The sequence below is a fragment of the Carettochelys insculpta genome, chromosome 4, assembly GCF_033958435.1.
Source record: "Carettochelys insculpta isolate YL-2023 chromosome 4, ASM3395843v1, whole genome shotgun sequence".
Lineage (NCBI taxonomy): Eukaryota > Metazoa > Chordata > Testudines > Carettochelyidae > Carettochelys > Carettochelys insculpta.
This window is the reverse complement of record NC_134140.1, coordinates 28,972,136-28,999,340: the sequence shown is the minus strand read 5'-3', so window position 1 is coordinate 28,999,340 and position 27,205 is coordinate 28,972,136. Positions and strand designations below refer to the sequence as shown.

General features: G+C 41.6%; 1 long non-coding RNA gene across 1 annotated transcript in view; it reads left to right on the top strand.

Annotated features, from left to right (window-relative positions):
- The first annotated feature begins 534 nt into the window (after positions 1–534).
- Positions 535–27,205, top strand: part of LOC142011986 (uncharacterized) — a 186,146-nt gene continuing 159,475 nt past the window's right edge. The window contains exon 1 of the long non-coding RNA XR_012645237.1: positions 535–639. This is a non-coding gene — a long non-coding RNA (uncharacterized LOC142011986). The remainder of the gene's footprint in view (positions 640–27,205) is intronic.

The window sequence follows — 27,205 nt, the reverse complement described above, 5'->3', positions numbered from 1 at the left end:
AAGAAAAACAAGAAATCTGCACATTCTGTGGCATTCCATCAAGATGTGTTTAAACACTTCATGACCATCTCACATGGTTTTTGTGCCATTTTTCATTACTATGTATCTAGTTATTTAAGGATGTAAACTTTTGACAGCAGGGACTAGGCCTCTTTTGGTCTTGTACAGCACTTAGCACATTCTGGGCACTAATGGAAACCACTAAATTATTATTAAAAACTCCCATTGCAGTTACGTGCCAAAGTGCCTTTAACCAGTTTTACTCACTCTTGACAGTACTGATTAAGTTATTTTAGTTCTTTTTTTTCTGTATACATTCTTACAAAGGTTAAGATTTTGTCCTGGCTATTTTTAGTAAAAGTCACAACAGGTTGAGAGCAATAAACAAAAATTCCTGGGAGACTGTGACCTGTCAGTAACTTTTACTAAAAATAACTGGAGGGAAAGGTCTGAGGTGGCTGGGGGGGAGGGAGAAATGACAGCTGGAGCTCCATGGGGGTGGAAAGGGCGACTGCCAGAGCCCCACCACCACGGGAAAGGGTGAACAGCCCAGCTCCAGTTCCAGCCACAGCACTGGGGAAAGAATGCAAAGACCCAGCTCCTCAGTCACTGACAACTGAAGTTGAAGACATCCCAGAGGTCTGGTAAAGTCACAAAATTCATGACTAAATCCTACGCTTAATTATTACAAAATCTATTTTTTATTATTATTAATTATTATTATTATAATATGTTCTCTCCATTGGGGAGCAGTGGCTTGAATACCTGTTGAGGAGCTGCATCTCAGGTCCTGATCATGCAAATCCTGTATGTTCTAACAGAAGTCAGCTCTCTGTGTGCACACAGGGCACTGCAGTAATTCATGTGTTTGAAAGATAAGGATTCAAAATGGCCTAAGCAGGTCACACCACATAGGCTTAATACATTATTGCCAACAAATAATGATAGAGTTATTATTTCAAGGAAGTCATGTAACGTACTTGGCTTGTAGTACAGTTTGTTACCACACACTTTGAAACTAGCCTGTTCAACCTCATACACTAAGTCTAATTATAGGATACTCGCCTCTTCTTATGACTTTTTATAATTACATGTGACAGAGCTATTTTAGTTGAGAGGCATGTGATACACCAATTTAAAGCAATACATACATAGCACTTGCTTTAAAAAAAGCATCACACACATTATTTACTGTGATTAAGCACCTACCAAAGCAGTTGTAATGTAGCAAAGCAAGCCTTTCTGGTTTGTGAAATGTGCCTCTGCTGAGTCATTGTTTTTTTAAAAAGGTTTGCTATGAATGAAGGGCTGGGTCAATGCCAAATTCCTTGTTTCTGGCTGCTCCTTTTGTTCACTTACAGTTTAAATCCCTGGAAATGAATATCTTTAAAATGAAAACTCCTAAGATCAGAATTAATGAAAAATACCCAAAACAATATAAATTCTAAACTCCAGAACAGCTCCCCTAACAAATGACCCGAGGGATTTTAATTTCAGATTTCACCAATAGTAAAGAAGGTAAAATAGTGAAGCGCTGTAATTTTCAGTATTTATTTATATTTTAAACTATTGTTATCTGCAGAAGAGGGATTCAGCTCCACACGTAAAAAATTTGGGGCAGAGAGGACATGATGAATATGAGTCTTGCAGCCTCACTGAGGGTATCAATACAATAATAAAAAATGGAGGGAAGGAGAAAATATCCCTTCAGTCCCCTGAGTGGTTGGATCTGTTCTGCAGGTCAGGTGCATAGAAGAACAGAATAATTCATTGACAGAGAACCTAATTAGAATTCTGAACTAAGATGGAAGAGGGAAAGCAAAATTGCAAAAAGAGGCCTATGGGCTGGGCAACTTTGTGGCCAACAATCACTAGCCTATAGGTCTGAGATAATGGTACACAGAAACAATTGAAAGGGGTGCTGTGAATATACAGAGTTTGCTTTTAAATCATTATTTGCTTTATTTAATATGTAATTATTTAATATTTACATTAGCACTCGGAGAGACCATCACACTTGGCTTCCAATGTACTAGATGTTGAGGAAAGAATTTAAAAGCCATGTGAAAGCACGGTCCTTACATCATAGTGCCTACAATCTAAAGACCTGATTTTGCATACATTTATACGCATGCTTAACTTAACTAAACATAACTGAAATCAGCGAGGCTGCTCATTCTAGTAAATAGTAGGTAGTCCGTTGTGTCCGAGGATGACGTCTTGAGCTTGCACAGGCTCATCGGTTGTGGACTGACACGTGGCTGAGGACTCCAAGCTTTGAACGGCATGGGCATTCACAGTGGGGGCAAGGGAATTGTCCTGGCTCTGTTGGTGCAGCTGCTAATGTTGCTTTCTTCCTCTCACGAGCATCAATGAGACGTATGCGTCACTGCTCTTCAAAGTTGTCATATGCGTGTTGTACGAGTATTCTAGTCGTTCTAGTAAAGTCATTCTAGTAAAGTTAAGCATAAATGAATAAGTGTTTGCAGGATCAGTCCTAAAGCTCTGATCCTTCTCAGGATTTTTCTTCACTGCAGCGTTAACTTGAGTGTTGTCCCTAACTTAAATTCTGTTCATATATAGAAATCTTTGATTTGAACGTAGGTGGTTAGGGCTGGCTGAAAAATAAATATTGGGCAGCAGGGGTGGTGGTGGGGAAAGTTCTAATGGCTTAGTAACTAGGGTTTTCAGCCCTGGAATGTCAAGATCCAAGGTCAAATCCCTGGTCCGTTACAGAAAGACGTTAAGCTCTTCAGGGTGAAGGCTGTCTATTACTCTGTATTGGTAGAGTGCCCAGCACAATGGGATCCTACTCTGGGCTGGGCTCAAAACCATAACAAGCATAATTAATAACAGACAGAAAAAACATTTGTATTTATATTAGAAAAAGATCTGAGTTGTGAAGTTCAGATCCACACTTAGACTTCTGTAAGCTTTGGAAATTTGTAATGTTTAATCCATTATTTATTTGCAGTATTGTTATAGCCATGTCAGTTGCAGGATATGCACAAGACAAGGTGGATAAGGTACACACAGAAGATATTATTAAATCCATCTTTTCTCTCTATTTCATTATGTATTTACTTTACAATTTCAAAGGCTATGCATCACAGAGGTAGCTGTGTTTGTCTGTATCTTCGACAACAACAAGAAGTCCTGTGGCACCTTATAGACTAACAGATATTTTGGAGCATAAGTTTTCGTGGGCAAAGACTCGCTTCATCAGATGCATCCTGTGTATGACATTTCGGGCCTGATCAGACATGTCTGATGTTGGCGATGCTCCCTTGAGTTTCATACAGCTACTACATGCTTGGTGTACTAACATTTTACTTTCCCAAGCACATTCATTTCTTAATCAGCAATTAACAAACATAAAATGAAAAATAAAAAGCAGTCAAGTAGCACTTTAAAACCAACAAAATAGTTTATTAGGTGAGCTTTTGTGGGACAGACCCACTTCTTCAGACCACAGCCAGGCCAGAACAGACTCAATATTTAAGGCACAGAGAACCAAAAACAGTAAGCAAGGAGGACAAATCAGAAAAAGATAAATCTCTGATTTTCTCACCTTGATTATCTTTTTCTGATTTATCCTCCTTGCTTACTGTTTTTGGTTCTCTGTGCCTTAAATATTGAGTCTGTTCTGGCCTGGCTGTGGTCTGAAGAAGTGGGTCTGTCCCACAAAAGCTCACCTAATAAACTATTTTGCTAGTCTTTAAAGTGCTACTTGACTGCTTTTTGTTTTGATAGTGTATAGACTAGCACAGCTTCCTCTCTGTTACTATAAAATAAAAACTTCACAGTTGCTGCAACATTTTTTCCTTCATGCAAGGTATGACCATATTCGATACTTTTAGAAAGCTATTTACTGGTTATCTCTAATGAATTTGTTCCAGGAAGGAAAAAGAATGAGTAGATACCACACCATCTCTATTAGCCATATCTTCCTATCACTTAGGATATATCTCCACTATGGGGTAGATTGATGCTGCGGTGATCGATCCACTAGTAGCTGATTTAGTGGGTCTACTGAAGACACACTACATTGATTGTTAATCCTTTTCCTGTCAACCCTGGTGCTCTACAAAAACAAGATGAATAAGGGGAGTCAGTGGGAGTGGTTCTTTTTTCAACACAAGGTAGTGTAGACCCCTGTAGTAAACAGATCTAAGCTACATCTATTTGGACCAAAAATAGAGTTACACTACCACAGTAACTCCAACTGTGTAACTTAGCTTGACTTATTCCTGTAGTGCAGATCTGCTCTGAGTATCATTTCTATATCTCATAGGACTGAATTGCACAGTGCTGAACTAATGTGTTTGCACAAAAGAGTCACAAGGATTCATTTTGAAAACATCAAAAATATGTTAGGGAAACTTCATACACTTTGAACATTTTAAAATCATAGTGTACATTTTGGCTGAGATATTGACATATCTTGCCATTCTTGCAAGATATGACTAATTTAAAAATACAAGCAACCTTGCCACAAGGCTTCTAACTTCTTCATTCTCTAAGAAATGAATAATATTCAGCACATTTTTAGAAACTGCATTTCAATGACCCTGAACATAGTCATAGATATTTAATATAGAATTTTAACAACTTCAACATGCTCTAGGAAAAAGTAGCATACTTTGGATCCTGCTCTCTATTTAAAATAAAATTTTGTGTTTTTAGTCATCAGGGTGCTTTAGAGATACTCAGGTATTTTAGGTCCAAACACTAATCTCTGTTTGTGCTGTATATACACATCTAAAATATGTTAATACAATGTTAAAATTGTGAAGACACACACTTAGAAGTTAGGAAATGGCAGGATTAAGATTACCTGTACAACTCTAATTTACCACCTCCACATCGTGTGCATGTATTCGAGACAGCCTTTAACTGTATTATCACTTTATTTTTTCCAAAGGACTCATCCCTCATTCAATATTTATTTACTTGTTTATTCAATATGTCTTTTTTATCACCTTGATGCAGAGTGCAGCCTCAGGCCTTGTTCAGCACACACCATCAAATTCTGCTCTCAATACAAAAGTATTCATTTTCTTCTGGGACTTTTTATGGCATTCTCAGTATAGTGTCTAGATGCTTCACATAAATTAATATATCTTTACCATGCAATTAGTTGGTATTGTTACTGCTATTTTACAATTTGGGGTACAGAGACACAGAAAGGTTAAGACCAAATTTATCAAAAGTGTCCATCAGATTTTATTGTCCAATTGAGATTACTGTCCATTGATTTTTTTGAATTTTAATAACACTTCATATGTTCAAAACACAACTCCAATCCACTTTGTTTTCAGTTGTGCTTCGTAATGTGATCTGCACTTTTGCAAATCTGACCTCAGGCATTTCATATTGTTCATACAGAAATGAGGAATATGCAATTAGTAGTCAGCTGCAAAAAGTCTGGATTAAATGATTTGCCCAGCATTGCATGAGAATTCTGTGGCGGAGACTGGGATAAAATCCAGTTTTCAGGCCAACATTCAATTGCCTTAAACATAAGACCTGTTTTCTTCCTGCAGCCCTATGCTGTATTCACCTCTTATCTTCCAACTTCTGCAATAAATGAAACAGGGACTTACAGACAAAAGACTCCTTCACTGCACATCTTATTCATCCCCAGTTTCATGAGCAACCTTATTTTTGGTATTCTCTAACTCTTAAGTGCTTAACTTTGCAACCTCAATTTTTTCTTTTTATTCTTTCGACACATTGATGTAGATGGTGGGCGGGTTTTTAATTAATATCTAAGTCTTAATAAACTGAGGTGTTAGGTAGACAAGTATTTTTTCTTTTGCTTAATTTTCATTTGTGTACCTGAAAACTAATTGTTTAAACACCTGTGGGAGGCAGATTGGCAAATAGAATTCTCACCTTCTTTTCAGATGAGGAAATGGATGTGGGTTGCCAAACTCATATAGATTAGAGGCAAGGAACTGAGTCCTCCTATGTTCTGAAATCATGCTTGTAGCAGGTAAGGAGAGTGCGGGAAGTCATATATTTACTCCCCACTCCTGGGGTTGCCAAAAACTGTAAATTATAGAGGCTGCTGCCATCCTATGGAGATTACTCTCCTAGCTAGAAACAGGCTGCAGCACTGTGAGCTTTAGTTTCATCCCAGACATCCCCCTGTGTGGAGAAAGGGAGCAGGTGCCATAGATTTGGCTTTATGCCACTTACGGGATTCCCCATAGGTGCTGAGAAGGGTTAACTTGGATATTTTTGGTTTCCTTTAAGATTTTTTGCTTGTCTGAGAGGAGAACATGCTGGAGTCTGGAATGCTTCCTTCTCCCCACCCTCACCCCAAAAAGATAATCTTCCACCGTATAATGGTGTGATCCTTCTCTCACTGATATCAATGGCAAGACTCCCATTGAAGTCAATGTGTGCAAAATTGGGCAACAAGAGATTATCATTAGATTTTACTATCTATGTGGGTTTCTTTAGCATTCTGTATAAATCCACTTGGTCCCTTTGCAGTGTTTTCACTAGCTATGAAGACATGGAGGCTGCTCACACCCTCAAAAGATAGCATAATTTCAAATAGCTCTTGTGCACACAGAAGAAATGGTGGTGGCTCCTCTCCCTTGGTGCAGAGGAGTCAGACAAGATGGTCGAAAGGACCAGTTTGGAAATCTGCCTGAGAGGGTTACAGTGGTGCCTGGCCCATATGGGAAGCAGGGAAGGCTCACTATGTCTTTTGCTACCTGGGCATATCCAGGGACAATCTGTTTGCAAAATTTCTAATCTGTTCTCTATTTTGGTTTATCTTTTGACTTTGCCAAACCAGGTCAGTACATCTGAATGTAAAACTGTCATCTTTTCTTAAACATCACTACAAAACAGGGTTAGTCTCACATACCAGTTCTAAGAGGCATGCAGCAAATAGGAAAAATTCCTTCCTGACGTATGCATTAAAGGGTTTATACCATAAAGCTTAATAGCCTTTCTAATTGTAATTCAACTAGTTTAACTGAAGAGGCAATTCCAATTCATGTAAATCACAAATAATAGTTGGACTTTGATTATGCTTTTTGCCTCAGTACATGCCACAGTGACCTTCACCAGTTAACTATATAGCACATTGCAATGTTTAACCTCTTAGTTTTGAAGTGATGAATACAGACAGCCTCAGTGTCCAGAAGATAACCTTCCATTACTAGACACAGCTCCTGAGCTCCCCTCCCCAGAGTAGAGGAGAGAACTCCAATTTGCCAGAGAGGCAGCCAGCTTCAAATGGCGAGTCCTTGTCTTCACACAGTTAGCTGTCCCTGATTGGTAGGGCAATCAAAAAGCATAAGGCAGGCAGTGACCCATTCAATCAGTCAACAGCTGAATCCAGCATGGTGACGAGGAGCCCTCAGGTTCCATATCTGCAGTGAAAAAGGACTGTGTGCCAGTCTCTGCCTTTAGGTCTCCCTTCTTCTGGAAGCCAAATGGAAACAGGGGTATGAGTCACCTGAGACCAATTTCAGCCAATGACAGATCTGCCTGTGCAGTGGCCTTAATAGTAAGTGCTGCAGAGATTTCACCTGGGTGTGGTTTTCAGGGATCACTCAGTGCTTAACTTGGCTATGTGTTTATTATGTGTTTGGTTCCAACTGGGTGCGTTTAACAAGTTACAACAAAAGCTTCACAGTTCCCACCCGCACTCTGTCTGGAGAGCTCAGCCCTTAAATGCACAGTCTCTAATACCATGCTCACGGACATGTGGAAAGGCAGGTGAATGCTCCTTTCTAGTTGAGGGACTTAGCTGGTATCGCACAAGCAATAGTCAGGCCTATAGTGTTGTTTTGAATGTTCCACTGCACAAATTTACTTTCTCTCAGTCTGCCCTAAAGAGGCCAGAACAAAGAACATTGAGCTCTCCTCTATCAGAGAACTGCAGAGAGACTCTGGGGTTTTAGCCACCCACCTTTGTGTTCTGCAAGAGATTTGGTTCACATTTAATTTTAGAGGGGTTCAAGGGAAGGTCTGTGGGTTTTTGCTGTGGGTTTTGCTTGCAGTAATTTGTTCTTTTGGTTCCCCTGCCTTTTCGCTTGTCCAAAGTCCTATCTTTATATCTTCCTTAATCTGGCTTTATCCTTTCTTTGGCTAAAGTGTATTTCATTTCTTCTGCCCTTCCTTCCTAGAGGTCCTATGGCTATATATTAATTTATTCACCTGGTCACTAGATGGAGGCACTGTGCACTGAGAATCCAGTTTGGGTTCATCAACCTATGTCTGAGACCTCCTCAAGCAGGACAAAGCACTCAGGATCCAGTGGTTCTAAGGTGCGACCTTGGAGGGAGGAGTAATAGGACTCTACCATACTTTGGGATTGGGGATGTTCAAGGAGGATGCTATAATTATAAGGCAAGCCTGGTTCCTTTTTGTTGGGCACACCGCATGCACCTGGTTGAGTGATGAAGGTCAGTTGCCCATCCAATGGACATTTTCTTACAATATTGAACAATGGGCAAAGAGTTTTTCTCAATGTCCACCTATCTTTTGCTCTCCCTTGTCCCAGCTAAGGATCCCACCCAGGAATCTACTTATTGAAAGACCAGCCCTATGTTTCAACACCGTGATCCTCCAGAAGCTAAGACTGTATCAACAGGATACATATAGCATCACCACTCAGGTGGGGCCTCTGCTCACAGGTAGGGAGTACAGTGGAATGTTAATATTTACAGGATTATTTTAAACATCTTAATCTATTTTAAAAGCACAAGATCAATCTTGGGTTCAAATAGAACTTCCGTATGTGTGTCTAGCTACCTTGGAGGAGCAGCTGCACTTTGAAGTGAGCTTTTTCTCCACTTGGCCATTGTTCTCCTTATATTTCAAGTCCACTGGGTGGAGTTTCTTGTTTTGGTTTCCTTCATCCTATGGAAGGGCGCTGAATGATGACAAGGCAACACTTGCAATAACTCTAGCCTGTCACCCTTGAGTAATTCAGGTTACTCAATATAATCATTAAAGTGCTGTGTGGGGCAAGGGAGGGGGAACAGGCATTTTTAATAGGGAAATTTTTTCAAAAGACCTTTAACATTTATTTTTGATAAAGCCCCAATATATAAACAGAGATGGCACCTGAGGCATAGGGGCTTTTCCTTACATAAGGTATGTAAAATCAGGCACTTGATTTGTTAATAGGGAAATAAAACCACAGTTCTGTCTGGTGTTCAGTGCTTTAAGAGGATGTACCTAGCTGATCACTGGAAGCAGCTGGATGCAGACTTACTGACAGTGGTATATTTCTGTTGTTGTCATTTCTCCTACCTACCTCAGCCTGTACTGTGGGGTGGATTAACATTGCCCCCTGTTAACACTAAACAGGTGTTTGGAAGATGTTCCAGTCCAGTATCTCATGACAAGAGTGTTATCTTCTGTTTGCTGGACAGTTAGTGCTCTCGAGAAACTCAGCTCTACAAAGACGATGAAGGACTCTGTGATCAGAACGAGAATTATTGAAAGATCAGGAGCAGGGAGTGTTTTCGACAAATAATGTCAACCTTTAAGGAAAGCTGTGTAAATTATCCTTGTCAATACGACCATTAGATTAGAGAGGGAGTGAGACAACTCCAGGGCTATGAACTGCACTAGAGTCATTTAACAGAGCTCATTGGGGGTAAACTGACTTGGTGATTTGTTCTTTGTCAGGTCTGCTGGGCTTCTTTTAAGGTAATTCCATTCAAATGGCATGTGAAATCTCACATATTATTAGCTGGCGCCACTTGGGTAATCCAGCAGAAGATGGTACAAAAGAAAACAGCTTGATAACAGCTAGCCAGATACCAATGAATTCTCAATAACTCAGGAAGAGCCTGACATTTATTTTTAATTTTTTCCAATTATTTCTTACTCTTGTAGCCTTTACTGTAATTGTAGGATCTTCTTCTGATCTTCTGTATGAACAGTATGGCTTGAGGGGTGCATATGCAGCGAATGTACAGTGTAGTATGCTAGGCCATGTATCTCATACATGGCTCAAGGGGTACACGTGCAAAACACTCTGGCCAGAATTCTGGTCTTACACAAGCAATTTTCAGATCCTTTAAGGCATTTAGTTAAATCCTTTCTCTGTGCTAAGATTCAACGCTGAAGTACACTGCATGAGGTAATATACCCAATGTGATGCAGGAAGAAGTCATGGCTAGCAATCTCCTTTATCCAATCTCTCTTATCCAAAAATCTGGTGTCCTAGCTAAGGATGGGGTAATGTTTTTAATAGATGGTTTGTGATAAGTCCTGAAAAGTTAATCACAAGTGGAAGATTGTAGTGGGAGGGAGAAGGCTGTTGATGAGTTTAGGGCCAAGAGCTTCTTCAACTGATGCCCATGTGCTTACGCAGCCTGTACTCAGTGCACTTACAGAGGTATATAAAATAAGGACTTCCAGTTATGCAGATGCATATGGAAATGTGAAAGAGTCAGTCAGCAGGCTGTGAATTCCCAGGGTGCCATGCACTATAACCTAATCACTGTGTGCACAGCCTGGGACATTATCCTCAAAGCACCGACCCCGCGGAGCTTAGGAGTATAGAATCATAGAATCCTAGGGCTGGAAGAGATCTTAAGGTCATCTAGTCCAGCCCTCTGCCTAAAGCAGGATCAACCCCAATTAAGTCATCCCAGCCAGGACTTTGTCAAGTGGGGACTTAAAAACCTCTAGGGATGGAAATTCCACCATCATAGAATCCATAGATCTTAGCATGCTAGAAATGGAGTTTGTTCCAGCAGTGCTTAATTCTGCAGGCTTGGCTTCACTGCTCTGCATTTTTTCCCAGGCCCATATTAACTAATGTGTACTCAGCATATTTGCATGTGGTCCACATATCAGTGTGCGTAGGTGCTGCAATGGGGCATACCTGAGCTGCACTGCAAGGTCACATGGCTTCTCACTCAAATTAGGCCGAGCTGCCTCCTGTAATGAAAAAGGTTTGGTTCAAATGTGAAGGATGGAGGGTGAGAGTGGGGCTAGTGGGCAAATGGAATCAGGAGCAGCAGCCACAGCCCAGGAGAGTAGTGGAGTGCTGAGCTGAGGGGTGTGTGTGTGTGTGTGTGTGTGTGTGTGTGTGTGTGTTCTGGCAAGTGGCCAGGAAAGTGGCAGGGGAAGTGGGAGGGGGGTGGGAAAGAGCTCTTGTTAGGCTATGGGATGAGTGAGGAGTATTAGTGGGGTGGCTCAATACAGGAGTGGGGGTGGCAGCTATGGTGAGTCAGATGTATATCAGGGCTGGTGGTATGTGTGGGGTCTGTCAGAAGTGGGGACTGGTAGGAGGTGGGAAGGGTACCAGGTGGGTAAGTACGTGGGCAGCAGTTCAAAAAGTTTGATATCCCAAACAGAATCTAGTTAAGAAATTACATCAAGTACTAGTACTTCCTGTCCACAAAACCAACCTGTGGTGGGATTTTGCTTGTCTTGTGTAAGCACCTGTATGACAGTAGTATGCATTAGTTCCAACTTACTCTCCTGGCTGGGGCTGGGGAGTGGCCCCTCACTGACCCCAAGTGGGAAGAACCCCTCCCATCTGCTGATGGGGCTACATGAGGGCACAGAGTAAGATGCTCTAAGCACATGACTATGAGTATAGAATTCCTGAGATCTTATTAAGCTCTTGAATATGAGCCTCCATGACCTTGGACAGGTCACTTGACATCTGTCTCCACCTCTCCCTAGAGTAACTCATCCACCTCATAGGCCTGTTATGGAGATTGATTCATGTTTAACGAGATCAAGTGCTATATGAAATACTATATGAATATTATTATTGGCCACAATGGCATTGTAACTGATAGCAAGGAAGCAAATTAAAACCATCTTCTGCAAAAGAAGTTAAAAAAACAAAATGCAGTTCTCGCATCAAGGGAAGGGCTTCATATAATACAGCTTCACATTGTGCTGCATTTAACCGTGCCCTAAAGACAAAACAGCCTTAGGCTTCCAGGGCCAGACCAAGATCATAGTTAGAATATTCTTTTCCAAAAGTAATACAAAAAAGTGAGCAACTGAAAGGTTCCCAAGGGAAGGGTTAGCGGCTCCTTTCCTTCTCTGTTCAAGAATGCAATGAATATTGTTGCCAGAGTGTGGTACTCACTCCTTTAGAGGTAATGATAGCTTTGTGGAATGCATACCATACTTGTTAAGGCCAAAGATTCACAATTTTCTTGGCTTTATTTGAGAATCAAATTTGCATATATGATTAATATGCACCATTTCATTTAAATAAATGACAGAAAATGTTCTTTTCAGTGTTGTGGTTTTGTTGGCCCTAGGGTATTAGAGAAAAAAATGTGGGTGACGTAATATCCTTTATTGGATCAACTTCTCGTGGTGAAAGAGACAAGCTTTTGAGGAGACACAGAAGAATTAGCCTGATGTCTCTCTCAGCAACAGAAGTTTGTCCAGTAAAAGATATTACCTCACAATCCTTGTCTCTGCAAATGTCTTGGTGACCACATCTTAGACCTGCCAAGGCTGCAGCATGGTACAAATTCCTATGTCCAGGTGATTCTGACAGCACGTTGCAACACTGGCCTTTTCTGCAACTTGTTGTGGAGTGGGTGGGGAACTGTGACTGAGTTGCTAGCTCTCAAAGGTGATTCTTGCTTTGACTGGTCTGTGGGGATGGGGGGCGTTCACGCTGATTCCTGTCATGACCTGATGGCTTCACAGGCTGTGTTGTGGCTGCTATCTGCATATCTAGCGCTAGGGGTTTGGTGACTAGTTTTCTGGTTTAGGGTCTTGTGAGGGAGTAAAGGAAGGAGGGTCTGATGTCCCAGGTCTTAAGGAAAGCCTCTGGGCCCAGCTAGACCCATCCCACTTTACCTGCAACCAATGCCAGGCTGGGAGGGAGGAGAAAAGCAATGAGTTTTGCTCAGTTGGGTGATGACTGATAAGGAGACAGTAGGAGGTTCAGCGGTCTTAGGACAGGAACCACAGTCTGTCCGCTCAGCAGCCATAAGAACAAGTAAGTCCACACCCTACCCTGATGGACCTTGGATGTTGCCGGACCTGAAAGTGCCAGTGTTAGCAGTGCAACTGTAGTACAGGACCACTGCTTAAAAGTGGCCAGCTCTTATCTCCCCTGGCTCTGTGGCATGTGGCATTTTGAGCAAGTGTAACCCCACTTGTAATTTGTGCCTTCATAATCTCAAATAAGGTGTCCAGTTAGACTCTGAGCATATGAACAAGACCTACCAGCCAGATACCTGGGAAAGAATTCTCTGCAGTGACTCAAAGCTGCGCCTGTTTAGTGTTCTATCACCAGCCATTGGTGATAACTAGCTGCTGTGGGGCTCAAAGGGGAGCTGCCCTGGCTGCTGCTAGTAGTTCTGGATTGTCTGTGTGCTGTTGTAGTCAGTTTCATCATATCATCACCTCCATAAACATACCAAGCTTAGTCTTGTAGCCAATTAAGTTTTTGACTCCACTACCCTCTGTAGTGAGGTGCAGTGGCCTCCCTCTGACTCAGAGGCCAAGGAGACCTCCCAGAGACCTTGGTGGTGGGCCCAGAACACCTGTGCCCTGTCCCTCAGAGGGCAGCACCTGGGGCCAGAAGTACCAGGGGCGGGGCATGAGGCTCATTAAAAGGTTGGCTTCTGAGCAGAGCAGAGGCTTCTGATCAGGCCCCTGTGAGCTGGAGGGCCAGACCAGACCGTCAGGCCAGTGAGAGCCACCGGCCAGCTGCCCTGACCAACCAGAAGGGCTGCAGCCAAGCCTATCTTTGGCCACGTACCCTGGCTTCCCTGACCTACCGGGGCCTTCAGGCCTGCAGCAAGCTGCGCACCCTAAGGATCAGCCTGAGCCGAAGAGCCTGCCCCTTGCCAGCTACCCTGGGGACCCGGACGGGCACGAGTGTGGAGTCTTACCTGCTGCTAGCAGCTTTGAGGCCTTGAACCTGCTGGAGCCCATGATCCTGCCTCCTGTCCTTTACTCAAATGATGTGGAGATGCCCAACTGGCCAGCCCTGCCAGCTGCCACTTACCTGGAGGAGACCTGCCTTCCTGATCTCACCAAGCACTCCGAGTGGGACCAGGCACCAATGGAGGTGGAGGTAGGACGTGACCCTGGGGAATGCACTACCTGAGCCCATGGTAGTGCTTTGCGATCTAGATCCCCACTACTTAGCTCATGGTGAGAGCCATTGCTAGGGCCCCAGCTCACAATGCAGTGAAGCGTGAGGGCCTGTGTCCACCTATCCCACCCCTGGAGAGGCAGCCCCTCACCTCTCCCAACCCACACCAGTTTTGGTGGGTGTTTACAGACACCACTTCTGGCTCTCAGTGTTCTATGCTCTTATTTAGCTGTAATTTATCCCTAAATGTCTTCTAAGAGCCCAGTAAGCAGTGGAAGTGTTGGTAATACTGCCAGACAATATTGACCTCCCGTGGTTCGGCAAATTCTCTTGTTTGGCACCAGTCAGGTCCTGAGAGTGCCGAATTAGAGATCTTCAGCCTTCATAATTATGGCAGAGAAGACCATTTATGATCCTGTTTTCAGGCCCTCGTGAGATTTTCCAGGAGGAAAAATAATTGAAATGTTAATAAGTGGTTTTGGAAAGATTGACAAGACTCTGACTGTATTTAGATGTGAATCAGAACAGAAGAGCACTTATCATCTGACATACATAACACTTAATATAGACTTGGGACTCAATTTTGCCCCCCAGAAAGAAACTGTCAGTCTCCTTATTCTGTACAGTGCCCCACTGCAGCCTGTGTGGATATAAGGGTATTCCCCCAGGAATATGATTGCACGATGAGCATTGTAGTCCTCCTTATAATTAGGCCCTGATTGAGCAATAAACTCTGGAGGCATAGACTCCTCTTCCTGTGTGGAGCCCTGTTTACTCTAATGGGGCTCCGTGCTGGCACAAGCATTCACCAGCACAGATGACACTGAAGGAGGAGAGTGGAGGCAAAGAGATTCTGGGTCTTTCCTGCGTTCAAGGAAACTTTAACTTCACCAATGACAGACGCTTGAAAACAGCAATGGTGCATGCATAGCGTATCAGTTTTCTTCCCTGCTTTCACACGGTGAGGCCTGGAACTCAAGGCAGAAACAGGCTTATTTAATTCTGTAATTATGTTTTCACATTAAACCTGTGATTTGCCATGAGACAGAACTTTGACACGTGTGGACTTTCTGTGCATTCAGATATGTCTTCAAGGTAGCAGGGCTGACAGCCACCCTAGGTCCTGGGGCAAAGTGGCAGGAAGGCCTGGCTCAGTGCCCCCCCCAAAGGGGCAGGACAAGGACAAGGGTCGGGGGGGCTAGGGCAGCAAGCCCTGAGCGCTGCCAGAATTGCAGTTCTGGGACACCCTACTTTCCTCAGAGTCATGCAGAGCAGCAGTGCTGTGGCACTTCAAAGGGACCCAGAGCTCCAGCTGCTGCCGCTGCCAAATTAGCAGTCATAACAGCCAGAGCTGCAGGCCCCTTTGAAACAGCAGCGCCTAGGGCATCTGCCCCTTGTGCGCCCCTCCCTCGGAGTTGGGCCTGGGTGAAAGCCCTAGTGTCTTTGTTTCATTTTTTAATTCAGGGAAATTAAATGCAAAAACTTCAGTGCTATAGCATTAAGGAATACAGCTGAATTGAACAAAAGACAGCAAATGCAAAATTATAGTTCCCCCAGCAACTGTAACTATGGCAGAGAGCATGCACACACAGATACAGCCATATATAATGTGGCATTCAAGTTAACACTGTCTGAAATACAAACTTCTAAATATGTTCAATAAGGCTGAGTGATGACTGCTGTGAGAAACATAATTTTAAGTTTCCTGACTTTGGGCAATTAAAATCTCAACTGGAATGTTTCATTAACATAGGTTTTGCATTTAATTTATTGCCTTACTTAAAATATATGTTCACTGATTACTTGTCAACGTTCCTTGTCTTTTCATGTCATTTATGTTTGCAAGTAAAAAAAAAACAAAACCAGAACAACAGTCCCAATGTCAGTCACCTTTCTTGCTTCCAATTAAGGGGAAAAAAGGAAGAGGTGGGGGAAGTAGAAGATTCTCTCAAGCACTGCTTTGTAGAATCCAGAAAAGGAAGAGTGCCAGAGGCTCCACAAAGTCCCTCACTCAGCTATTGACAGCTATTTTACCTGGAAGGCCATGGAACATTCTTAGGTGGTTTGTTATGCATTTTCAACTGAATTATGAGACTTACTTTTGTGTGCTTTGTGATTCATGGTGGTATTTGCTATTATTTATCATTTTGCTCTATCTGAGGTACATTAAATGGGGCTTTTAATCATATGATTATTAATTCATTATTATTTATATAGGGACTAACACTGCAAGCCGCAGTGCCTCTTGCAGGCTCCCTCAAGCCTTCACTCTCACATTGAGAGCACGAACAGTGCAATTCCGGAGGTTGATGAGCACCGCAGATGATCGCTACTGCTGTAAGGTACACAGCTAGAGAAGATAGAGTTTATGCTCTAGGGCCCAATCCTGCATATTTTTCTACCTGTGTAAGGTCTCAACCTTGCAAACACTTAGGCCACCTGTATGCTGTGGGGGCTAGAATGGCACAACCATCACTGTAGGAACTTCACGTCCCCATAACAGTAGCTAAGTTAATGGAGGAATTCTTCTACTGAAGTAGCTGCAGCTGTACTGGGAGTTTGGTTGGCATTGATATGGTGCTAAAGATTGCTGATTTTTATACCCAACAGAACTGTAGTTATGCTGACTTAAGTATTAAGTGTCGACCAGGCCTTAGGGAATGTCTTCACAGCATGGTCAGCCTGGGTGTTGGCCCCACCTTCCTCCAGTCCATACTTAAAAACCACTCATTTGCATTTAATGATGGTGCTTTCAACCCAGCCAAACTGGCCTGGCTGTGCAGGATAGGCTAGAATACAGGTGTCACCTTTCCCTCAGGTGGTCACCTGCCCATTTGTGTGAGGCTGCAGGCTAAATCATTCAAGTGCCAATAGTCTTCCAATGCCTTCCCACAGTTCCTCTGTCTGCCCAGAAGGACAGGCAAATTGTCTCACAATTCAGTAGGAAAAACTCACAGAAGAGCTCAGTTCACTTTAGCACAAAGAACCATGGGATGTACCCACAGACGTCCTAGCAATGCACATAGGAGGATGCCGCATCTGTGTGGGCCCAGTAACTCGGGCAAGGCTTTTAAGTGTGGATGCTCACAGCTGAGCTAACTCTGCAATGAAGACATACCTCATAATGCTATTAAGTGGGACTATACCTGGGAACAATCTCTTCACCCACTGTTATATGCAATTCTGGAGATTAACTAGACAAAGTATGAAGAAGTCAGAGATATACTATAAAGTTTTTCATTACATTTCTGTTTCTGCCTTTTACCCAGCCTTGCTTATTTTGTGTTTTTGTGTGTTTGTTTTTAGCTTTAGCCCATTTGCTGTTGGCTTATTGGACTGGTCTGTGACCCATTCATAATATTATTTATCCCTTCCCTGATTTCTCTGTTTGTATTTTAGCCATCTTAGTTTTTTGGTTCCATGTTCAGCCTTTACTTCCCTTTATGTTTCAACTACTTCCTATGTAATTAACTCTTGCCCTCTCTTGTGTTTTCATACCCATTCCCTATCAGAGCCCTCATATTTATTCTAGTATAAGGACTCAATCTCACCATAGATAAATCAGCTTTTGTCCCAACTCATTCTCTTGAGCCCTACAAAGAGAGTTTAGTCCCTCCCTTTTTAACTTACCCTTGTGTAGGTTCATATCCATGGGAAGACTCCCACTATGAAAATCTAGAGAGAAAATAGCTTAGTGAAGGTTTTCCAGATGTCAGATTGTTTCTCGGGTTGTGGAAGGAGTGAGATTCTTTGACTACTGTTGGCGCTACTAAGGTCTGCTTCCTTCTAGGAATAAAATCTGTTATGTTTAAACAAAGTGGTAGTCATAAAATTTAGCTGAATCAGTCCAATATTGAGTTTGTAGCAAAATGTGAAAATCTACAATTTCCAGTTTTATTGAGAATGTTTGAAACATCCCTAAGATTCTGCTGCAATGAGTGTGAATGCAGCATACTTTTATAAAAAGATGCAAAACTGATAACAGATCTGATGTACGGTAGTGTGAGTAGCAGTAATAATGAAAACTTTTTTTAAAGATATGATTTGTTTTGATGTTTTTTTAACTCTTCAGGTGAAATTAATTTGGATAAAACCATTATCGTGCATTTTGACAAAGTGAATTTTGTAAAACCTTGCATTTCTAAGGACAAATAGCAGATAGGCAAATTTATTTTATTATAATCTTTGTTTCATCCCAATGGTAAAATGCATTTTGTCAACCTCCTTCTTCATAATGTCCACAAATGACATTTCATCACATTTTTGTCATCAAAATGTAATTTTACTCTCGTCATTCTGTCAGCAAAGAGAAATACCATAAACTCACTTTGCTCACACACATAAATTATATGTTATTGTGTTTGTACGGAAAATAGAAGAATCAAAAGTTCTGGGGAGACAGTGAAGAGGGATAACATTAATTTTGTCCACAAAATATTAATGTTACAAGTGGCAATTCATAATCTCTAGGTTAGCCAGCAGGCATCGCACACATGGAATTTACAGAAAAACGAAAAATGGACCATGGTAGCTTATGCTCATTTAGGCCCTAATCGAAAAACTTTTGAAGTTGGTGTAAGACTTCCTTTGACTTCAGTGGGTTTTGGTGCAGGCATTCTAAGTGCAGCATTTTCTGCACGTAAAATATAGGTCCTCACCCTGACTTTATTCACATCAAGTGACTTTCATGTAGCTAGTTCTGATTTACATCAGTGTAAGGGAGCAGAATCAGGCCCAAAGTGTATTTTCATTGGCTGTGTGATGTAAGAAAAATAGGAGGATATAATTTAAAATTTCTGCTTTTTCTAAATAATTATTGAAAGAGCAACAAATAAGCCGAGTTATGGAAATACATTCTTTTAAAACTAGAAAACCACTTGCATTTATCCTATAACAGCCAAAGACATTGTGCGAGGTTGTGACTATTCTTATTCCTGGCATTACATAAAAAGCGCTGAGTATCTTAGAGTCACACAATGATCATCAAGCTCTCCATCTTCTTCTTAATACACGTACCACCTCCCACTGTGTATTCCGTCTGACTGAATCTGGCAAGATACTGCAACTGTAGCCTTATCACACATTTCTTTGAATTCTGAATAGCCATTAAGTCCATTCATATTCATGCTTTGTGCTCACTATTCACAAACATTTACACAGACAGAAGTTTGTTCACCCAAATGTTTGAGGAAGGCTATTCTTTGTTTACCTTCTCGTTGAAAAGACTGTCCTCCAGCCAGAGTGGAGAAACCATACCATGTGACTGAGGTGACCCGTTGCACATTACAGATAACTAACAGTGATTATTCACAGAAAACAGAAGGCAAAAATAAAATAAAAAAAGCCTTTGAGTGAAGTACGTTTGCATGAATGCTTTATTGAACAATTATGAACAGTGGACAGATTTTTAAATGTCTACCTATTTGCAAACAGAAAAAAAGGGTGCATAAAGCATGGACAGAGATTAAGGAGATTTGCGTTCCAGTCCCAGCTCTGCCATTGGCATTCTAGGTGACCACAGAAAGATCACTTCATTGTGTCATGCCTCAATTTCCCCATATCTGAAATGGAGATAATGATACTATGCTTTTTTGTAGAGCACTTTGAGATCTGCAGATAGCCTCTAGGTAAGTAAATGAATAATAGGGCAAGTGTGCAATACACAGTTCTGTCTTCTGTCATTCAGGCACTAAAACATTCTCTCCTTTCCTTCCATATGTAAACTCTTGCTGGATCCTGATGGGCTTTCCTCCATAATATGTCCAAAATCAGTCCCTTTTTACCCCTGCTGCCAGAATCTTGGTCCACATACCTGATCATCTTGCCTTGATTCCTGCAAATTCTCCTGCCACAAGCCTTCCTGAGTCCCTACACTATGCTCAATAAAACTATCCAAAATGCTGATGCTAAAATCCTCTGCCTAGCTATCTGTAACTTTGCACAAGCACATGCTAGCTCCCTTGAGTCCATATGTTAGCTTCTGATATTCTTGTATATGATTTCTCAGTTTCTCCTCCTCTGCCTACATATTACCAGCTGGCCATGACACTCTGTTTATCTCCTCCTCTCCCAAAATACTCAGGGCCTTTTATCATCTTTCCTCCATGGCTAGAATATATTTCCTGACCTGTAGGCATATGCTTTCTTCAGACTTTTCACTTTGGTTAGTCTCTAGCATGGTTGGAGTGCCTCTAGATTCTCTTCCAACTTTGAATGTACTAAATAAATTTGGTAATCATTTTACCTTTGGACCCACTCTGACTTTGAGGGAACTTCTGAGATTCTCCCATCAGGGAATCATCCTACTGCAGAGTGAAAACCTTTCCTTAACCCATAATATTTCACTCAGTGGTTTGTTTCTCAAGGAAGCCCAAGAATGCATTCTTCATTGTGACCTTTAGCAATTTTTCTATAACCCTGAAAACATAATCTCAAACTTGGTTTTAAGACAAAAATGAAAATCTGTTAAATGTATAACTTAATCAGAGTAAGACGGAGGCATGAATGGCTAATTTTGGTATCTTGCATATGACTGTAAGTGCAACTCATTTGAGACACACCAGGGAGCTATATTTCACAGGCATCTTCAAAAAGCAGGTGCAGATTACTTGAATCTTACATGAAAATTGAAAATTTTAGAATAAAAGGCAAATCAGCTTTCAACACTTTGTAGATAGAAAGTGTGTTAACTCTTAATTTAACAGTAACTACAACAAAAAAGGTTTTATATTAGCAATCTGTAAAAAACACAGTAAATTGTGACTAAATACATGCATAAACAACAAGAAATCCTGTGGCTCCTTGCAAACTAACAGATATTTTGGAGCATAAGCTTTCATGGGCAAAGACCCGCTTTGTCTTTTAGTCTGTCAGGTGCCATGGGACTCCTTGTTGTTTTTGAAGATACAGATTAACATGGCTACCTCTCTGATAAACATGTGTGTTCAACTCTTGGATGTTTGGCGTTGAAACCTCTAGCAGAGCACACAAACTTTTTTATATAATTTCTTGATTAAATTTAGAACCCAGGGTTTTCATGCAAGATGGTGGCCCACAGAGGCATAGTGAATATGCAGATTGTTTAAACCTAGATTTATGCACTGGTATTAGCTGTTTTAGTTCCATTGTGTACATAACATTTTAAAATGTAGGCTTAAGTATCAATATCACTTATAATTTCCATTTGGAAAGCAAGTGAGGGACAAAGAGGAGATATATTAATAATCATATATATTCTCCAGAAGCATTGACTTTAAATCCTCAGGATGAAAACATGGCACTGATCAGTGAAGTCAGAGGGAGTTTTGCCCTTGATCTGAGTGAGGCCAGATTTCACTGTATGTATCCTGGGTTAGTTTGGAATGTTTAAATATTACATATACAATCAAAAATAGAGATTATTATAGAATAAATATTAAGGATGCAGTGAGGACTAGTGGTTAGAGTGTGGAACTGCAGGTGAGGATTTCTGGCTGCTGCTGCTGCTTTACTGTTTATATTACTGCAGCCCCTCTGAGCCCTGGTTATGAAACAGGACCCCCATTGTGCTTGGAGCCGTTTTATTTCTCCTTTGTTTTTTGTACTCTTGTACTGAGGCATTGCACAAACATATCACACAGAGATGTTCTGTGCCCAAAATAGCTTACAGCCTCAGTCTTTTATCTCTGTCTCTGCAACTGACTCACTGCGTGACCTTGGAAATCACTTAACCTCTCTGTGCCTCAGACAACATACCTGTCATGGGGCTTCTGTTAATTATATTACTTTACTGCCAAGGAACGCAATTAAAAGATGAGTGCCTCATTGTGCTGGGCACTATAGACCAGTAACAAAGAAGATAGTCTATAATCCAGAGAATTTAAAACTTTCTTAACACACAGGAGTGTTGTGCAACTTAATTAATGTTCGTGAAGTGCCCTGAATTCCAGTTGGGTAAAAGGGACTACATAAGAACAAAGTATTTTATTAATTGTATTTAATTTAATTTTGTTGTGGCATCATATTCTTGAACATCATTTCTTCCACTCCCTTTGTCTGACTTAGCAGTTTGTCACATTATAGATTGTAATGTTTTGCTCCCCCTTCCATTTATAAAAGTTAACATTTTTTTTAAATGAAAAGAGTTACTAACATAAACATAAGTATCAGTCTTTAGAGTTTCTTCTTTCATACATTTCCCATTCATACTATGCTAGTTCGCAAACAAGCTGCAGGTAGCTCTTAATAGAGACATGGGAGATTAAATATTAGTCTTTACTGAGCAGTGATTGGCCGCTAGGTTCTATGAAAAACTACAGGGAGCTTCCATCAAGCACTGATTGGCTGTATTATAGAGGCCAATCTGAGAGCTTCCAATCAACTTCACTGTGGAAATGGCAGTAGTTAATTTGCATACAGCTGGGTAAGAGAAGTAGGCAACCTTCCCCCCCCACCCCCATGCCCCCATGGCCATGTCTTTCCCAGGGCAAAATTGAGTTACTTTTTGAGCTGTTTGTAAGACAGCATGAGCTGTTAAATATCAGTGGAGCTGGCAACTCTGCCTTCCCACTGCTTCATTCTAAGTGAAAATAAGGCCAAAATAAAAGCCCTTTTCCCTCTTTTATTTATTGTGTTCCTAATTGCTATATTACAGCATTTTCCAAAACTAATTACATACCATTTGGCTGAATTAGCAGCATGCAGTACTGATCATGGTTTATTATACAGTGATGGCACAGGAAAGAAAGTAATTGAATTCAATCACTTGCCATTTTGTGTATTTATATTAATGCAGGTCACATATAAAGAGAAAGTGCATGGTAGTCAGAAGCAGAGTTTAAAACAGAATTTCTTCCCTTTATAGGAATGAGTAGGACTCGTGTTATATGTTTTTCTTAATTCATAGCTACAAAGCATTATAGAATTTCTTGATGTAAATCTGTCTCATCCATTTGACAACTTGGATACTGAGTCATTTTTATTCTATAACTTTAAAATAATATATTGCACTCAGAGCTAGGTGGCTGAAGTGCTAGTTTTAGACTATGGCTTGAAAGTAATGCTAGCTTTTGACCCTAGCTCAAGTCCTGAGGAAACTGAGTTTGGCAATCTCATTTCAATTCATAGTGAATAGCTGTTCACATAAAAAATCAGCACCTACCATTTGTCATAGTTGGCAGCTTCTGCTTAAGAATGGTCCAGAACTGCATTACCATGGAAACTAAATTACCTACTCCTACTCCTGGCTCAGAAGGTGATTTCAGCTGGTTGTGATGGTTTTGTTTCTCTAACAGGGCAACGTTGGGGAAAGTCGGGGGGTGGGGTGGGGAGCCTGAATACATTTGGCTAGTATCTGCTTCACTTTTGAGTATTGTCTGACTTTTAATCTCCATGGTCATTGATAGTCATTGAAAATGGACAATGTTGTCATGAGTTGAAGGCGCAGTTACATTCTGCTCATTACCAGCCTAGCTTTAGTTTTCTAGACAAGAGGCCAAATTCTGTTCTCACACTGTGGTAGATGATTACTGCTGTTCGCTATTTATTTATATTACATAGTGCCTGTGCACCAACACCAGAACGTCATTGTGCTAGGGGCTGCATGTACGTATAAGTAGAGACAATCTCTGCTCTGAGGAATTTACAGTGTAAGCAGACAAAGAAATCCCCACTTTACAAATAAGGAACTGAGGCACAAAGATTGTAATTTTTTTCCATGGTCACATAGGAAATATGTGTCAGAGTCCACAACTGAATCCAGACCTCTTCAGTCCCAGCCTGGTGCTGTAATAACCCTGAGACCATCCTTTCTAACTTCAGTGGAATTACCTCCTCTTTACACCAACGGAACTGAGAACAGAATGTAATATGATTTTGTTTCCCTGTCATTTGCCCAAAGTTTGCTGATGTATAGAGCTATATTTTATTTAGGTCTGCTGAATCCTGAAATGAACAAGCATAATGGATTAGGGATCAATGTTTACAGGACACTGAATGTTTTTAAAGGTTAATTACATACAATGGGTTGATTTTGTAATTGTAAACGAGAACTCTTTGCTGTAACCACTCTGTCCTCCAACAGGTAGCTTTAAATAAACAAAATTCTGTATTAGTATGGTGTTCTCTCTATGCCACCCATCACATTTCAAGCCTTCCCTCTCCGAGATCTGTTTTTCAGCAGGTTATACGCTAGTAGGAAGACTTAAAAATAAACAAACACACAAAATGCAGATTAATAGGGATCATGTCACAAATTCATAGAACTAGAAACTCAGCAAACTGAGACAAAAGAAGTTTTGATTGAGCTAGCACAGTGGCTCGTCAGAACTGTGACAATTGTGTGCATCACAACTATGGTTTGATTCCCAGAGCTGACAGCTAACTTGGATTTCAGAATTGAATGGCATGTGAGTGAAAATTCAGATATCAGCCTGGCTAATTATGCTGGCTTTGGCTTTCCAAGGTAACAACCCAACACAGACTATCAAAACAAAAAGCAGTCAAGTAGCACTTTAAAGACTAGCAAAATAGCTTATTAGGTGAGCTTTCGTGGGACAGACCCGAAGTGGGTCTGTCCCACGAAAGCTCACCTAATAAACTATTTTGCTAGTCTTTAAGTGCTACTTGACTGCTTTTTGTTTTGATAGTGTATAGACTAGCACGGCTTCCTGTCTGTTACTATTCAATACAGACTAGTATATCTTTTCAAAAGGCTGGTAAAATCAGCCAAAATTATCAATGAAATGAAATGTAGGCTGCTAAGTTCTCTGTATTGATGTAAGGTAACTGGATCTACTGATTGGAAAATTGGGGGTTGGAGGCAAGAGGGTATGTAGAATTGCACTGATCTATGCTGGCTGGAGTTGAATGTACTATTGTTAAAACCTATGTGCTATCTGTCTAGGTACTTACAATGTGTATTCCTCACCATGAATGAATAGTAACAGAGAGGTAGCTGTGTTAGTCTGTACTCTAACAAAACAAAGCAGCAGAAATGTAGCACTTTGAAAACTAACAAAATTATTTATTTGGTGATGAGCTTTTGTGGGACAGACCCACTTCCTCACCATGATGAATCTGAATGTGGGGGAAATGCCTCTCTAGAAAACATAAACACCAATATGCCTGAAGTGTTTAGAGCTGTGTGTTGAAGAGCAGTATAATTCTAAGAGATGCCCATTAAATATAGGTATAGGCATAGGTTATATTAATGCATAAAATAATGCTGCATTCTCTCTTGAACGTCAGGAGACTATGTTGAAGAAGCAAATGTCTATTTTTGTACAAGTATCAGAGAGGTAGCCATGTTAGTCTGTAGCTTCGAGAACAACAAGTCTTGTGCCACCTTATAGACTAGCAGATATTTTGGAGCATAAACTTTCGTGGGCAAAGACCTGCTTCATCAGGGTGTTGGGCTAGATCTGCCTTCTCTATTAAAGCCTTCAGGTGGGACTTCCAGTTTGGAAACCTTATATTAGAGTTGTGCAAGAGTGGTCATTAGGGGGTTAACTGGGTTACCCACATTATTAGGAGATGGAACCATGCGCTGCCCCTCCCTATTTCCTGTTTGTCAATGGGAGTTCCTGCCCTTCACCCCCCACTCTGTTGTGATGCCGTTGAATAAGATAGCAAGTTCACAGCCTGTGGTCCTGTGAGTAAACTATTGTTTTTGTTTACAAAACAAATCTGTCCTGGAGAATTTTCCAGAGTATGCCATGGAGGGGATCACCACTCCAAATTTAGCAGATCCAGGGTATCAACAGAAAAGATCAGAGCTAGTTGTGGGAGACTCTGTTTACTGCTTGAAGAGATTGGTATTCAGCAGCCCTCTTCATCCTTCTTCTCCCCTGCCACCTCCTCGCCCTTAACAAGTGACTTCCCTTGGTCTTGGTGGCTCACACAGTCTGTGTCTACACTAGCAAATTCTTTCAAAAGATTTTCTGAAAAAAGAGGCTCTTTTGAAAGACCCTGCAGAGCATCTAAACACAAAAAGCGTTCCTTCAAAAGTAAATTGAAAGAATGCAGTGCACCTTTCGAAATTACTCTTCCTTTCCTGTTTCAGAAAGAGCATCCCCTTCTGAAAGCCATGTTCAAAAGCAATGTGTGTAGATGCTGCACAGGCCCTTTTTTTCAAAAGAGCAGTCCTCGTGGGGTCTGATTTTTCTATCCCTGTCCTGTTCTTTTCAAAGAGCAGAGGCTGTGTGCACACTCTCTTTCGAAAGAGCAGATCACTCTTTTGATCGGCTTTTTTGTGTGTGGACGCGTTCTTTCGAAAGAAGTTCTTTTGGAAGAGATCTTCCAGAAGGGCTTATTTAGAGAGATCTCTGTAGTGTAGACACAGCCAGTGTCTCTCTGGCTACGTCTACACGTGCACGCTACATCGAAACAGCTTATTTCAATGTAGCGACATCGAAATAAGCTATTTCAATGAATAACGTCTACATGTCCTCCAAGGCTGGCAACGTCGATGTTCAACTTTGACGTTGGGCAGCACCACATCGAAATAGGCGCTGCAAGGGAACGTCTATATGCCAAAGTAGCACACATCGAAATAAGGGTGCCAGGAACAGCTGCAGACAGGGTCACAGGGCGGACTCAACAGCAAGCCGCTCCCATAAAGGGCCCCTCCCAGACACAGTTGCACTAAACAACACAAGATCCACAGAGCCGACGACTGGTTGCAGACCCTGTGCATGCAGCATGGATCCCCAGCTGCCGCAGCAGCAGCCAGAAGCCCTGGGCTAAGGGCTGCTGCACACGATGACCATAGAGCCCCACAGGGGCTGGAGAGAGAGCGTCTCTCAACCCCTCAGCTGATGGCCGCCATGGTGGACCCCGCTATTTCGATGTTGCAGGACGCAGATCGTCTACACGTGCCCTACTTCGACATTCAGCTTCGAAGTAGGGCGCTATTCCCATCCCCTCACGGGGTTAGCAACTTCGACGTCTCGCCACCTAACGTCGATTTCAACTTCGAAATAGCGCCCAACACGTGTAGCTGTGACGGGCGCTATTTCGAAGTTGGCGCCGCTACTTCGAAGTAGCGTGCACGTGTAGACGCGGCCTCTGAGGTAAGGCTGAAGAGAGACTATATAGTTGCACTAAGCTTCTTGGTTAATGTACAGTGAGAGGATGATGGGTTTC